Raw genomic sequence first — 16,712 nt, 5'->3', positions numbered from 1 at the left:
TGTCTCGTTTCGAAATCATTAAGTTAGTAGTCTTATTTTTACATATGTATTTCATTGTTAATACACTTAATAATATATTTACTTATCATTTAACATAATTAACCAAGTGTATCAATATCTTAATATGATTCATATGTACCTAGTAAGACGTTGTTATAACGATAATCGTTATATATATCATTTTCGAGTTTCTTAAATTAATAGTCTCATTTTTATGTATATAACTCATTGTTAAAATACCTAATGAGATACATACTTATAATAAAATCATGTTAACTATATATATAACCATATATATGTCATCGTATAGTTTTTACAAGTTTTAACGTTCGTGAATCACCGGTCAACTTGGGTGGTCAATTGTCTATATGAAACCTATTTCAACTAATCAAGTCTTAACAAGTTTGATTGTTTAACATGTTGGAAACACTTAATCATGTAAATAACAATTTCATTTAATATATATATAAACATGGAAAAGTTCGGGTCACTACAGTACCTACCCGTTAAATAAATTTCGTCCCGAAATTTTAAGCAGTTGGAGGTGTTGACGTATCTTCTGGAAATAAATGCGGGTATTTCTTCTTCATCTGATCTTCACGCTCCCAGGTGAATTTGGGTCCTCTACGAGCATTCCATCGAACCTTAACAATCGGTATCTTGTTTTGTTTAAGTCTCTTAACCTCACGATCCATTATTTCGACGGGTTCTTCAATGAATTGAAGTTTTTCATTGATTTGGATTTCGTCCAACGGAATAGTGAGATCTTCTTTAGCAAAACATTTCTTCAAATTTGAGACGTGGAAAGTGTTATGTACAGCCGCGAGTTGTTGAGGTAGCTCCAGTTGGTAAGCTACTGGTCCGACACGATCTATAATCTTGAATGGTCCAATGTACCTTGGATTTAGTTTCCCCCGTTTACCAAATCGAACAACGCCTTTCCAAGGTGAAACCTTAAGCATGACCATTTCTCCAATTTCAAACTCTATATCTTTTCTTTTACTGTCCGCGTAGCTCTTTTGTCGACTCTGGGCGGTTTTCAATCTTTGTTGAATTTGGATGATTTTCTCGGTAGTTTCTTGTATTATCTCCGGACCCGTAATCTGTATATCCCCCACTTCACTCCAACAAATCAGAGACCTGCACTTTCTACCATAAAGTGCTTCAAACGGCGCCATCTCAATGCTTGAATGGTAGCTGTTGTTGTAGGAAAATTCTGCTAATGGTAGATGTCGATCCCAACTGTTTCCGAAATCAATAACACAATCTCGTAGCATGTCTTCAAGTGTTTGTATCATTCTTTCGCTCTGCCCATCAGTTTGTGGATGATAGGCAGTACTCATGTCTAGACGAGTTCCCAATGCTTGCTGTAATGTCTGCCAGAATCTTGAAATAAATCTGCCATCCCTATCAGAGATAATAGAGATTGGTATTCCATGTCTGGAGACGACTTCCTTCAAATACAGTCGTGCTAACTTCTCCATCTTGTCATCTTCTCTTATTGGCAGGAAGTGTGCTGACTTGGTGAGACGGTCAACTATTACCCAAATAGTATCATAACCACTTGCAGTCCTTGGCAATTTAGTAATGAAATCCATGGTAATGTTTTCCCATTTCCATTCCGGGATTTCAGGTTGTTGTAGTAGACCTGATGGTTTCTGATGTTCAACTTTGACCTTAGAACACGTCAAACATTCTCCTACATATTTAGCAATATCGGCTTTCATACTTGGCCACCAAAAATGTTTCTTAAGATCCTTGTACATATTTCCCGTTCCAGGATGTATTGAGTATCTGGTTTTATGAGCTTCTCTAAGTACCATTTCTCTCATATCTCCAAATTTTGGTACCCAAATTCTTTCAGCCCGATACCGGGTTCCGTCTTCCCGAATATTAAGATGCTTCTCCGATCCTTTGGGTATTTCATCCTTTAAATTTCCCTCTTTTAAAACTCCTTGTTGCGCCTCCTTTATTTGAGTAGTAAGGTTATTATGAATCATTATATTCATAGATTTTACTCGAATGGGTTCTCTGTCCTTCCTGCTCAAGGCATCGGCTACCACATTTGCCTTCCCCGGGTGGTAGCGAATCTCAAAGTCGTAATCATTCAATAATTCAATCCACCTACGCTGCCTCATATTCAGTTGTTTCTGATTAAATATGTGTTGAAGACTTTTGTGGTCGGTATATATAATACTTTTGACCCCATATAAGTAGCGCCTCCAAGTCTTTAATGCAAAAACAACCGCGCCTAATTCCAAATCATGCGTCGTATAATTTTGTTCGTGAATCTTCAATTGTCTAGACGCATAAGCAATCACCTTCGTTCGTTGCATTAATACACAACCGAGACCTTGCTTTGATGCGTCACAATAAATCACAAAATCATCATTCCCTTCAGGCAATGACAATATAGGTGCCGTAGTTAGCTTTTTCTTCAATAACTGAAACGCTTTCTCTTGTTCATCATTCCATTCAAATTTCTTCCCTTTATGCGTTAATGCAGTCAAGGGTTTTGCTATTCTTGAAAAGTCTTGGATGAACCTTCTGTAGTAACCAGCTAGTCCTAAAAACTGACGTATGTGTTTCGGAGTTTTCGGGGTTTCCCACTTTTCAACAGTTTCTATCTTTGCCGGATCCACCTTAATACCTTCTTTGTTCACTATGTGACCGAGGAATTGAACTTCTTCCAACCAAAATGCACACTTTGAAAACTTAGCGTACAATTCTTCCTTCCTCAATACTTCTAACACCTTTCTCAAATGTTCACCGTGTTCTTGGTCATTCTTTGAGTAAATAAGTATGTCATCAATGAAAACAATGACAAACTTCACAAGGTATGGTCCACACACTCGGTTCATAAGGTCCATGAACATAGCTGGTGCATTAGTTAAGCCAAACGGCATGACCATAAACTCGTAATGACCGTAACGTGTTCTGAAAGCAGTCTTTGGAATATCATCTTCTTTCAACCGCATTTGATGATACCCGGAACGTAAGTCAATATTTGAATAAACAGACGAGCCTTGTAGTTGATCAAATAAGTCGTCGATTCTCGGTAGTGGGTAGCGGTTCTTGATGGTAAGTTTGTTCAACTCTCGGATACACAACCTGAATGTACCATCTTTCTTCTTGACAAACAAAACAGCAGCTCCCCACGGTGATGTGCTTGGTCGAATGAAACCACGCTCTAAAAGTTCTTGTAATTGGCTTTGCAGTTCTTTCATCTCGCTGGGTGCGAGTCTGTAAGGAGCACGAGCTATTGGTGCAGCTCCTGGTACTAGATCTATTTGAAATTCAACGGATCGATATGGGGGTAATCCCGGTAATTCTTTCGGAAATACATCGGGAAATTCTTTTGCAATGGGAACATCATTGATGCTCTTTTCTTCAGTTTTTACTTTCTCGACGTGTGCTAGAACAGCATAGCAACCTTTTCTTATTAGTTTTTGTGCCTTCAAATTACTAATAAGATGTAGCTTCGTGTTGCCCTTTTCTCCGTACACCATTAAGGGTTTTCCTTTTTCTCGTATAATGCGAATTGCATTTTTGTAACAAACGATCTCTGCTTTCACTTCTTTCAACCAGTCCATACCGATTATCACATCAAAACTCCCTAACTCTACTGGTATCAAATCAATCTTAAATGTTTCGCTAAGCAGTTTAATTTCTCGATTCCGACATATATTATCTGTTGAAATTAATTTACCATTTGCTAATTCGAGTAAAAATTTACTATCCAAAGGCGTCAATGGACAACTTAATTTAGCACAAAAATCTCTACTCATATAGCTTCTATCCGCACCCGAATCAAATAAAACGTAAGTAGATTTATTGTCAATAAGAAACGTACCCGTAACAAGCTCCGGGTCTTCCTGTGCCTCTGCCGCATTAATATTGAAAACTCTTCCGCGGCCTTGTCCATTCGTGTTCTCCTGGTTCGGGCAATTTCTAATAATGTGGCCCGATTTTCCACATTTATAACAAACTACATTGGCATAACTTGCTCCGACACTACTTGCTCCGCCATTACTCGTTCCGACACCATTTGTTCCTTTCGTTCTGTTAACCCCTGGTCCGTAGACCTCACACTTCACCGCGCTATGACCATTTCTTTTACACTTGTTGCAAAATTTGGTGCAGAACCCCGAGTGATACTTTTCACACCTTTGGCATAGCTGCTTCTGATTGTTGTTGTTGTTGTTGCGGTTGTTATTGTTGTTGGGACGATTGTTGTAGTTGCTGTTGTTGTTGTTGTTGTTGTTGGACCGTTTGTTGTAGTTGCGATTATGTTGCGATTGTTGGGATAATTGTTGCGATTATTATTGTAATTGCTGTTGTTGTTCTATTGGTGATTCTTATCACCGTTTTCCTCCCACTTTCTTTTGACTTGCTTCACATTGGCCTCTTCAGCCGTCTGTTCTTTAATTCTTTCCTCAATCTGGTTCACTAGTTTGTGAGCCATTCTACATGCCTGTTGTATGGAGGCGGGCTCGTGTGAACTTATATCTTCTTGGATTCTTTCCGGTAATCCTTTCACAAACGCGTCGATCTTCTCTTCCTCATCTTCGAATGCTCCCGGACACAATAGGCACAATTCTGTGAATCGTCTTTCGTACGTGGTAATATCAAATCCTTGGGTTCGTAACCCTCTAAGTTCTGTCTTGAGCTTATTGACCTCGGTTCTGGGACGGTACTTCTCGTTCATCAAGTGCTTGAATGCTGACCACGGTAGTGCGTACGCATCATCTTGTCCCACTTGCTCTAGATAGGTATTCCACCATGTTAACGCAGAACCTGTGAAGGTATGCGTAGCGTACTTCACTTTGTCCTCTTCAGTACACTTACTTATGGCAAACACCGATTCAACCTTCTCGGTCCACCGTTTCAATCCGATCGGTCCTTCGGTTCCATCAAATTCCAAAGGTTTGCAGGCATATTGTCAATAAGAAACGTACCCGTAACAAGCTCCGGGTCTTCCTGTGCCTCTACCGCATTAATATTGAAAACTCTTCCACGGCCTTGTCCATTCGTGTTCTCCTGGTTCGGGCAATTTCTAATAATGTGGCCTGGTTTTCCACATTTATAACAAACTACATTGGCATAACTTGCTCCGACACTACTTGCTCCGCCATTACTCGTTCCGACACCATTTGTTCCTTTCGTTCTATTAACCCCTGGTCCGTAGACCTCACACTTCGCCGCGCTATGACCATTTCTTTTACACTTGTTGCAAAATTTGGTGCAGAACCCCGAGTGATTCTTTTCACACCTTTGGCATAGTTGCTTCTGATTGTTGTTGTTGTTGCGGTTATTATTGTTGTTGGGATGATTGTTGTAGTTGCTGTTGTTGTTGTTGTTGTTGTTGTTGTTGTTGTTGGGCCGTTTGTTGTAGTTGCGATTGATGTTGCGATTGTTGGGATAATTGTTGCGATTATTGTTGTAATTGCTGTTGTTGTTGTATTGGTGATTCTTATCACCGTTTTCCTCCCACTTTCTTTTGACTTGCTTCACATTGGCCTCTTCAGCAGTCTGTTCTTTAATTCTTTCTTCAATCTGGTTCACTAGTTTGTGAGCCATTCTACATGCCTGTTGTATGGAGGCGGGCTCGTGTGAACTTATATCTTCTTGGATTCTTTCCGGTAATCCTTTCACAAACGCGTCGATCTTCTCTTCCTCATCTTCGAACGCTCCCGGACACAATAGGCACAATTCTGTGAATCGTCTTTCGTACGTGGTAATATCAAATCCTTGGGTTCGTAACCCTCTAAGTTCTGTCTTGAGCTTATTGACCTCGGTTCTGGGACGGTACTTCTCGTTCATCAAGTGCTTGAATGCTGACCACGGTAGTACGTACGCATCATCTTGCCTCACTTGCTCTAGATAGGTATTCCACCATGTTAACGCAGAACCTGTGAAGGTATGCGTAGCGTACTTCACTTTGTCCTCTTCAGTACACTTACTTATGGCAAACACCGATTCGACCTTCTCGGTCCACCGTTTCAATCCGATCGGTCCTTCGGTTCCATCAAATTCCAAAGGTTTGCAGGCAGTGAATTCTTTGTAGGTGCATCCTACACGATTTCCTGTACTGCTAGATCCAAGGTTAATGTTGGTATGTAGCGCAGCCTGTACTGCGGCTATGTTTGAAGCTAGAAAAGTACGGAATTCCTCTTCATTCATATTCACGGTGTGTCGAGTAGTCGGTGCCATTTCCTTCAAAATAGTCAAATGGAACAAGTTAATCATACAGAATATTAAGAGTAGTTAATAGTATTTCGTAGCACAATATGAACTCATTTATAAAAGCTTTTTCTTCATATTAGCGTTTTATAAGTTTAAATTCGGGTAGTACCTACCCGTTAAGTTCATACTTAGTGGCTAATATACAATTCAACTACTACAATTCTATATGAAAAACTGATTATAATAATATTTCGCGTTCAAACTTTTATACAATATTTTACAAACTTACAATACCGCTTATTTTACATAAAGCATGAAATATAGCACATAATAAATTTGATACAAGATGGTTGTGAAGATAATTCTAGCTAGTACACAAGTCGTTCAGCAAAGGCAATAAGACACGTAATTCATACGTCCAGAAACAAGTCATGCATTCTGGTTTTACTAGGATTACTTCCCATCCTTGGTCTTGTGGAACATAACCGTTATGGCCGTTGATAAGACAGCGTGTTGTAACGTCGACAAAGGGACGAGGGTTACGTAATGTCCAACAGTCCCGTAACAATCTAAAAACCTCATTTCTTATCCCAATTACCGACTCCGTCACTTGTGGGAATGTTTTGTTTAATAGTTGTAGCCCGATGTTCTTGTTCTCACTTTGGTGAGAAGCGAACATTACTAATCCGTAAGCATAACATGCTTCTTTATGTTGCATGTTAGCCGCTTTTTCTAAATCACGAAGTCCAATATTCGGATATATTGAGTCAAAATAATTTCTTAACCCATTACGTAAAATAGCATTTGGGTTCCCCGCAATATATGCGTCAAAGTAAACACATCGTAACTTATGGATTTCCCAATGTGATATCCCCCATCTTTCGAACGAAAGCCTTTTATAAACCAAGGCATTCTTGGAACGTTCTTCGAATGTCTTACAAACTGATCTCGCCTTAAATAGTTGTGCCAAAGAATTCTGACCGACTCTAGACAAGATTTCATCAATCATGTCTCCGGGTAGGTCTCTTAAAATATTGGGTTGTCTATCCATTTTGTGTTTTTATACTGTAAAATAGACAAGAGTTAGATTCATAAAAAAAATACTTATTAATACAAGCAATTTTTACATATATCATAAAGCATAAGCACACTATATTACATATATTACACCACACGAATACAACTATCTTATTCCGACTCGCTCGTTTCTTCTTCTTCGGTTTTGGTTCGTTTTGCCAAGTTTCTAGGGATATATGATGTTCCCCTAATACTAGCTGTCGTTTTCCACAACGGTTTAGAAAAACCTGGTGGTTTAGAGGTTCCCGGGTCATTGTTACAACTTAAGGACTTCGGGGGTTGACGATACATATAAAGTTCATCGGGGTTGGATTTAAATTTCTCTATTTTTATGCCCTTTCCCTTATTATTTTCTTTTGCCTTTTTAAATTCAGTTGGGGTAATTTCTATAACATCATCGGAATTCTCGTCGGAATCCGATTCATCAGAGAATTGGTAATCCTCCCAATATTTTGCTTCCTTGGCGGAAACACCATTGACCATAATTAACCTCGGTCGGTTGGTTAAGGATTTTCTTTTACTTAACCGTTTTATTATTTCCCTCACCGGTTCTATTTCCTCCTCCGGTTCCTCCTCTTCCGGTTCTGATTCTTCTTCCGGTTCTGATTCTTTTTCCGGTTCCTCTTCGGGAACTTGTGAATCAGTCCAATATATATTCGACTCTTCGTTATTATTAGGTGAGTCAATGGGATTTGTGCTAGAGGTAGACATCTATCACACAATATCAAACATGTTAAGAGATTAATATATCACATAATATTCACATGTTAAAAATATATAGTTTCCAACAAAATTTGTTAAGCAATCATTTTTCAAGTAAACACGGTCGAAGTCCAGACTCACTAATGGATCCTAACAAACTCGATAAGACACACTAATTCAAAATTCTGGTTCTCTAAGACCAACGCTCGGATACCAACTGAAATGTCCCGTTCTTATTGATTAAAAACGTTCCATTTTAATTGATTTCGTTGTGAGGTTTTGACCTCTGTATGAGACATTTTTCAAAGACTGCATTCATTTTTAAAACAAACAATAACCTTTATTTCATAAATAAAGGTTTAAAAAGCTTTACGTAGATTATCAAATAATGATAATCTAAAATATCCTGTTTACACACGACCATTACATAATGGTTTACAATACTGATAATGCTAAAAACGAACATATATTTCATAGCATTATTCCTCAAGAAAGACAAGCTTTTAGTTGCAATTGTTCTATTTACAAGTGATATTCGTTTAAATAATAAAAGGTGAAGACAAAAGACAGATTCGACGAATTGAAGACGCAAACGACCAAAAAGCTCAAAAGTACAAAATACAATCAAAGAGGTTCCAATTATTGATAAGAAACGTCTCGAAATTGCAAGAGTACAACATTCAAAACGCAAAGTACAAGATATTAAATTATACGCAAGGACGTTCGAAAATCTGGAACCGGGACATGAGTCAACTCTCAACGCTCGACGCAACGGACTAAAAATTACAAGTCAACTATGCACATAAATATAATATAATATTTAAATAATTCTTATAATTATTTAATATATTATATTATTTATAAAACCGTCGGCAGAAGAAAACAACCAAATATGAGCCTCCCCAGCTGGCCATGCGATCGCATGGCCTGAAAGGCATAAATTCATGTGATCGCATGAGCCCCAGTTCCAGCCCACATGCCTATAAAAATCGAGCTTTGGTGCATCACAAATCCATCTATCTTTCTCTTTTCTCCATTCATACGATATATTTATATTTATAATTTATATTTTAATTTTAATTTTAATTATAATTCTAATAATAAGGGTATGTTAGCGAATATTGTAAGGGTGTAAGTCGAAATTCTGTCCGTGTAACGCTACGCTATTTTTAATCATTGTAAGTTATGTTCAACCTTTTTACATTAATGTCTCGTAGCTAAGTTATTATTATGCTTATTTAATCCGAAGTAATCATGATGTTGGGCTAATTACTAAAATTGGGTAATTGGGCTTTGTACCATAATTGGGGTTTGGACAAAAGAACGACACTTGTGGAAATTAGACTATGAGCTATTTATGGGCTTTATATTTGTTTAACTAAATGATAGTTTGTTAATGTTAATATAAAGATTTACAATTGGGCGTCCCTATAAATTACCATATACACTCAATCGGACACGATGGGTGGGGTATTTATATGTACGAATAATCGTTCATTTAACCGGACACGGGAATGGATTAATAACCACTAGAATAATTAAAACAGGGGTGAAATTATGTACAAGGACACTTGGTATAATTGATAACAAAATATTAAAACCTTGGGTTACACTCAGTCGACATCCTGGTGTAATTATTAAACAAAGTATTAAAATCTTGTTACAGTTTAAGTCCCCAATTAGTTGGAATATTTAACTTCGGGTATAAGGATAATTTGACGAGGACACTCGCACTTTATATTTATGACTGATGGACTGTTATGGGCAAAAACCAGACGTACATATTAAATAATCCAGGACAAAGGACAATTAACCCATGGGCATAAAACTAAAATCAACACGTCAAACATCATGATTACGGAAGTTTAAATAAGCATAATTCTTTTATTTCATATTTAATTTCCTTTATTTTATATTTAATTGAACTTCTAATTATCGCATTTTTATTGTTATTGTATTTAATTGCACTTTTAATTATCGTACTTTTTAATTATCGCAAGTTTATTTTATCGCACTTTTATTATTCGCAATTTCATTATCGTTATTTACCTTATGCTTTAATTTAAGTCTTGTATTTATTTTTAATATTTTACATTTGGTTTTAACTGCGACTAAAGTTTTAAAATCGACAAACCGGTCATTAAACGGTAAAAACCCCCCTTTATAATAATAATATTACTTATATATATATATTTGTATTTTTATAAAAGTAAACTAATATAGCGTTAAGCTTTGTTTAAAAAGATTCCCCGTGGAACGAACCGGACTTACTAAAAACTACACTACTGTACGATTAGGTACACTGCCTATAAGTGTTGTAGCAAGGTTTAAGTATATCCATTCTATAAATAAATAAATATCTTGTGTAAAATTGTATCGTATTTAATAGTATTTTCTGTAAAAATATAAGCTATTTTATATACTACTCTGCTAAAACATCAAGTATTTTTGGCGCCGCTGCCGGGGACATCATTCTAGCTTAAAAGCCGGAAGCGCAACACTAATATAAAAAAAAAAGATTTTTATTTTTAGTACGCTTTTGTAAAAATACGTTTTAAATATTCAAAAATATTAAAAGAAAAACAAAAATATAAATATTTTTTTTAGAGTTTGGTAAATATTTAAGTTTTATAAAGTTTCTTTATTTCTATTTTTTTTAGTTTGTAAAAATTTAAGTTTTATTTAATTTATAAATATATTTTATATTTTACAGCAAAAAAAAAAAAAAAAAAAATTTCGGCCTGTACTGTAGCAGCCCACTCTGTGGCCCGAAACCCTAGCCCATGCGATCGCATGGCTGAGCAACTGAGGACTCATGCGATCGCATGAGCCCATCTGACACGCCCTACTGAACCTGCCGACAGCATTAATTACGGAATATTATTAATTATTATTAATATTAAACCCTAATTAGGTTTAGTTATTATATTAATTAATTTTAGATATTAATTAATTTGTATTTTTAGTTTAATTAGTTTATTTAAATTGTAAAATTAATAGTTTTATAAAATAAATAATATAAAAATAATATTTTTATATAAATTGTACTTTTTACAACTTTTTATATATTTTTATATTTTTATCCTTTTTAATCGTTTTAGCGTAATATTTGTATTTTTAGCTCATATTTAGTTTTAATTCATAAGTTTTTGCCATAATTATTTTTACTTCTAGATTTTTAGGCTTTGCCGTAGAATTCCTTAAGTTTTTTTTTTAGACTAAGATTTAAGTGCTTTAGAATTTTGCGACGCCTTTTTAAGTTTTAGTTTCTTCTTAAGTTAATTCCATTTGGGATTTAGTTTTTCCTGTAAGCTTTAATATTTTTAGACACCTTTTACTATGTATCAATTATCATTCCAATTAGTAATTTCAATTTGCGATTATAATTTTAAGTTAGTTGTAGTAATAAGGTTAGATTAGTCAAAGTACTTTTAAGTTTTATAAGTTTCTTTAATTTTTCCGTCACCTTTTATTTTTCAACCATTTTTCTTTTCCGATCTTTTTCGACGAACTCTTTTTCTTTCTTATTTCTCGCTATTCTAGTTTTTAGGACATAGATTTTTATTCTACTTCTTATCTAATTTTCTTAAAATTACGAAAATTTATTTTAAGTGGTTAAATTGATAGACATCAAAATTTTCTGGTTCGTAGTAATAGTTGGATTTGTACGTGGACCGGGTTATTGGAGCCAAACAGTCCTCAATTATATTGAGACCAAACGAATCCTGCCCCTCTGCTGCATCTTTTGGCTATTCAAAATGTGGGCAAATCAGAAAAGTCTATTAATTGGATAACTTATTATAATTTTTCTTTCCTTTTAAAAACTAATAGGATATTCAGTGAATGCACCGAGCAAGACGATCACCACCTTTTGTACGTTCACCAACTGTAACTAGATCAAGACATTTAGCAAATATAACCGCCGTTGATTTCTCTTTAGAATCGTCATCCAGTCGACCAAGTACTTCAGTTCAAATTTCCGATAATCCATTTTTTGAACCCGACCTCACAATTGAGAATCCGGAGAATATTCAGGAACGGTTCGTAGATCCTGAACCACTAAACTTTCCCCCGGAACCACCAATCATTCAAACAGAGATTGTTGAGGAACGAACCATTAAATCAGAATCCTCTAGTGATTCCGATTCAACAAATTCAATTATGGAGAATCTGGAACCTTTAAGTATGGAAGACCGAATGAGAGCTAAATGCACTGGCCAAGGTCACGCAATTACTCATCCAGACATTAATGCGCCAGATTATGAAATCAAAGGACAAATTCTACACATGGTGACTAATCAATGCCAATTTAGTGGTGCGCCGAAGGAAGATCCAAATGAACATCTGCGTACCTTTAATAGGATCTGCACACTATTTAAAATCCGAGAAGTGGAGGATGAACAGATATATCTCATGTTATTTCCCTGGACTTTAAAGGGAGAAGCCAAAGATTGGTTTGAATCGTTACCTGAAGGGGCGATTGATACATGGGATGTTTTAGTTGACAAATTTCTTAAATAATTCTTTCCTGCATCTAAAGCCGTAAGACTTCAAGCAAAAATTGTTACGTTTACACAGAAGCCAAATGAAACTCTATATGAGGCATGGACAAGATATGGAAAGTTGTTAAGAGGATGTCCGCAACATGGTTTATGTAGTGACCCGAACTTTTCCATGTTTATATATATTAATTGAGATTGATATTTACATGATTAAATGTTTCCAACATGTTAAGCAATCAAACTTGTTAAGACTTGATTAATTGAAATATGTTTCATATAGACAATTGACCACCCAAGTTGACCGGTGATTCACGAACGTTAAAACTTATAAAAACTATATGATGACATATATATGGATATATATATATAGTTAACATGATACTATGATAAGTAAACATATCATTAAGTATATTAACAATGAACTACATATGTAAAAACAAGACTACTAACTTAATGATTTTTAAACGAGACATATATGTAACGATTATCGTTGTAAAGACATTTAATGTATATATATCATATTAAGAGATATTCATACATGATAATATCATGATAATATAATAATTTAAAATCTCATTTGATATTATAAACATTGGGTTAACAACATTTAACAAGGTCGTTAACCTAAAGGTTTTAAAACAACACTTACATGTAACGACTAACGATGACTTAACGACTTAGTTAAAATGTATATACATGTAGTGTTTTAATATGTATTTATAAACTTTTAAAAGACTTCAATACACTTATCAAAATACTTCTACTTAACAAAAATGCTTACAATTACATCCTCGTTCAGTTTCATCAACAATTCTACTCGTATGCATCCGTATTCGTACTCGTACAATACACAGCTTTTAGATGTATGTACTATTGGTATATACACTCCAATGATCAGCTCTTAGCAGCCCATGTGAGTCACCTAACACATGTGGGAACCATCATTTGGCAACTAGCATGAAATATCTCATAAAATTACAAAAATATGAGTAATCATTCATGACTTATTTACATGAAAACAAAATTACATATCCTTTATATCTAATCCATACACCAACGACCAAAAATGCCTACAAACACTTTAATTCTTCAATTTTCTTCATCTAATTGATCTCTCTCAAGTTCTATCTTCAAGTTCTAAGTGTTCTTCATAAATTCCAAAAGTTCTAGGTTCATAAAATCAAGAATACTTTCAAGTTTGCTAGCTCACTTCCAATCTTGTAAGGTGATCATCCAACCTCAAGAAATCTTTGTTTCTTACAGTAGGTTATCATTCTAATACAAGGTAATAATCATATTCAAACTTTGGTTCAATTTCTATAACTATAACAATCTTATTTCAAGTGATGATCTTACTTGAACTTATTTTCGTGTCATGATTCTGCTTCAAGAACTTCGAGCCATCCAAGGATCCGTTGAAGCTAGATCCACTTTTCTCTTTTCCAGTAGGTTTATCCAAGGAACTTAAGGTAGTAATGATGTTCATAACATCATTCGATTCATACATAAAAAGCTATCATATTCGAAGTGGTAAACTAGTAATCACTAGAACATAGTTTAGTTAATTCTAAACTTGTTCGCAAATAAAGTTAATCCTTCTAACTACACTTTTAAAATCAACTATACACATTATCTATATCTATATGATATGCTAACTTAATGATTTAAAACCCGGAAACACGATAAACACCATAAAACCGGATTTACGCCGTCGTAGTTACAACCGGGGGCTGTTTTGGTTTGGATAATTAAAACTATGAAAAACTTTGATTTAAAAGCTATACTTCCAGAAAAATGATTTTTCTTATAAACATGAAACCATATCCAAAAATCATGGTTAAACTCAAAGTGAAAGTATGTTTTTCAAAACAGTCATCAAGATGTCGTTCTTTCGACGGAAATGACTACCTCTTTCAAAAACGACTTGTAACTTGTATTTCCGACTATAAACCTATACCTTTTCTGTTTAGTTTCAAAAAGTCAAGTTCAATACGAAACCGTGGCCGCTTAAATCACTCAAAACGGATTAGAAACGAATAAATGGCGAGCAAAACAAAATTGGTAAAAACTACTCATTTTAGCTACGTGAAAATTGGTAACAAATCTATTCCAACCATAACTTAATCAACTTGTATTGTATATTATATAATCTTGAGATACCATAGACACGTATACAATGTTTCGACCTATCATGTCGACACATCTATATATATTTCAGAACAACCATAGACACTCTATATGTGAATGTTGGAGTTAGCTATACAGGGTTGAGGTTGATTCCAAAATATATATAGTTTGAGTTGTGATCAATACTGAGATACGTATACACTGGGTCGTGGATTGATTCAAGATAATATTTATCGACTTATTTCTGTACATCTAACTGTGGACAACTAGTTTTAGGTTACTAACGAGGACAGCTGACTTAATAAACTTAAAACATCAAAATGTATTAAAAGTTCTGTAAATATATTTTGAACATACTTTGATATATATGTATATATTGTTATAGGTTTGTGAATCAACCAGTGGCCAAGTCTTACTTCCCGACGAAGTAAAAATCTGTGAAAGTGAGTTATTGTCCCACTTTTAAAATCTAATATTTTTGGGATGAGAATACATGCAGGTTTTATAAATGATTTACAAAATAGACACAAGTACGTGAAACTACATTCTATGGTTGAATTATCGAAATCGAATATGCCCCTTTTTATTAAGTCTGGTAATCTAAAAATTAGGGAACAGACACCCTAATTGACGTGAATTCTAAAGATAGATCTATTGGGCCTAACAAACCCCATCCAAAGTACCGGATGCTTTAGTACTTCGAAATTTATATCATATCCGAAGGGTGTCCCGGAATGATGGGGATATTCTTATATATGCATCTTGTTAATGTCGGTTACCAGGTGTTTGAAATGTCCCGTTCTTATTGATTAAAAACGTTCCATATTAATTGATTTCGTTGCGAGGTTTTGACCTCTATATGAGACGTTTTTCAAAGACTGCATTCATTTTTAAACAAACCATAACCTTTATTTCATCAATAAAGGTTTAAAAAGCTTTACGTAGATTATCAAATAATGATAATCTAAAATATCCTGTTTACACACGACCATTACATAATGGTTTACAATACAAATATGTTACAACAAAATAAGTTTCTTGAATGCAGTTTTTACACAATATCATACAAGCATGGACTCCAAATCTTGTCCTTATTTAAGTATGCGACAGCGGAAGCTCTTAATAATCACCTGAGAATAAACATGCTTAAAACGTCAACAAAAATGTTGGTGAGTTATAGGTTTAACCTATATATATCAAATCGTAACAATAGACCACAAGATTTCATATTTCAATACACATCCCATACATAGAGATAAAAATCATTCATATGGTGAACACCTGGTAACCGACAATAACAAGATGCATATATAAGAATATCCCCATCATTCCAGGACACCCTTCGGATATGATATAAATTTCGAAGTACTAAAGCATCCGGTACTTTGGATGGGGTTTGTTAGGCCCAATAGATCTATCTTTAGGATTCGCGTCAATTAGGGTGTCTGTTCCCTAATTCTTAGATTACCAGACTTAATAAAAAGGGGCATATTCGATTTCGATAATTCAACCATAGAATGTAGTTTCACGTACTTGTGTCTATTTTGTAAATCATTTATAAAACCTGCATGTATTCTCATCCCAAAAATATTAGATTTTAAAAGTGGGACTATAACTCACTTTCACAGATTTTTACTTCGTCGGGAAGTAAGACTTGGCCACTGGTTGATTCACGAACCTATAACAATATATACATATATATCAAAGTATGTTCAAAATATATTTACAACACTTTTAATATATTTTGATGTTTTAAGTTTATTAAGTCAGCTGTCCTCATTAGTAACCTACAACTAGTTGTCCACAGTTAGATGTACAGAAATAAATCGATAAATATTATCTTGAATCAATCCACGACCCAGTGTATACGTATCTCATTATTGATCACAACTCAAACTATATATATTTTGGAATCAACCTCAACCCTGTATAGCTAACTCCAACATTCACATATAGAGTGTCTATGGTTGTTCCGAAATATATATAGATGTGTCGACATGATAGGTCGAAACATTGTATACGTGTCTATGGTATCTCAAGATTACATAATATATAATACAAGTTGATTAAGTTATGGTTGGAATAGATTTGTTACCAATTTTCACGTAGCTAAAATGA

The sequence above is a fragment of the Rutidosis leptorrhynchoides genome, chromosome 4, assembly GCF_046630445.1.
Source record: "Rutidosis leptorrhynchoides isolate AG116_Rl617_1_P2 chromosome 4, CSIRO_AGI_Rlap_v1, whole genome shotgun sequence".
Taxonomy (NCBI): Eukaryota; Viridiplantae; Streptophyta; class Magnoliopsida; order Asterales; family Asteraceae; genus Rutidosis; species Rutidosis leptorrhynchoides.
This window is presented reverse-complemented; position numbering follows the sequence as displayed.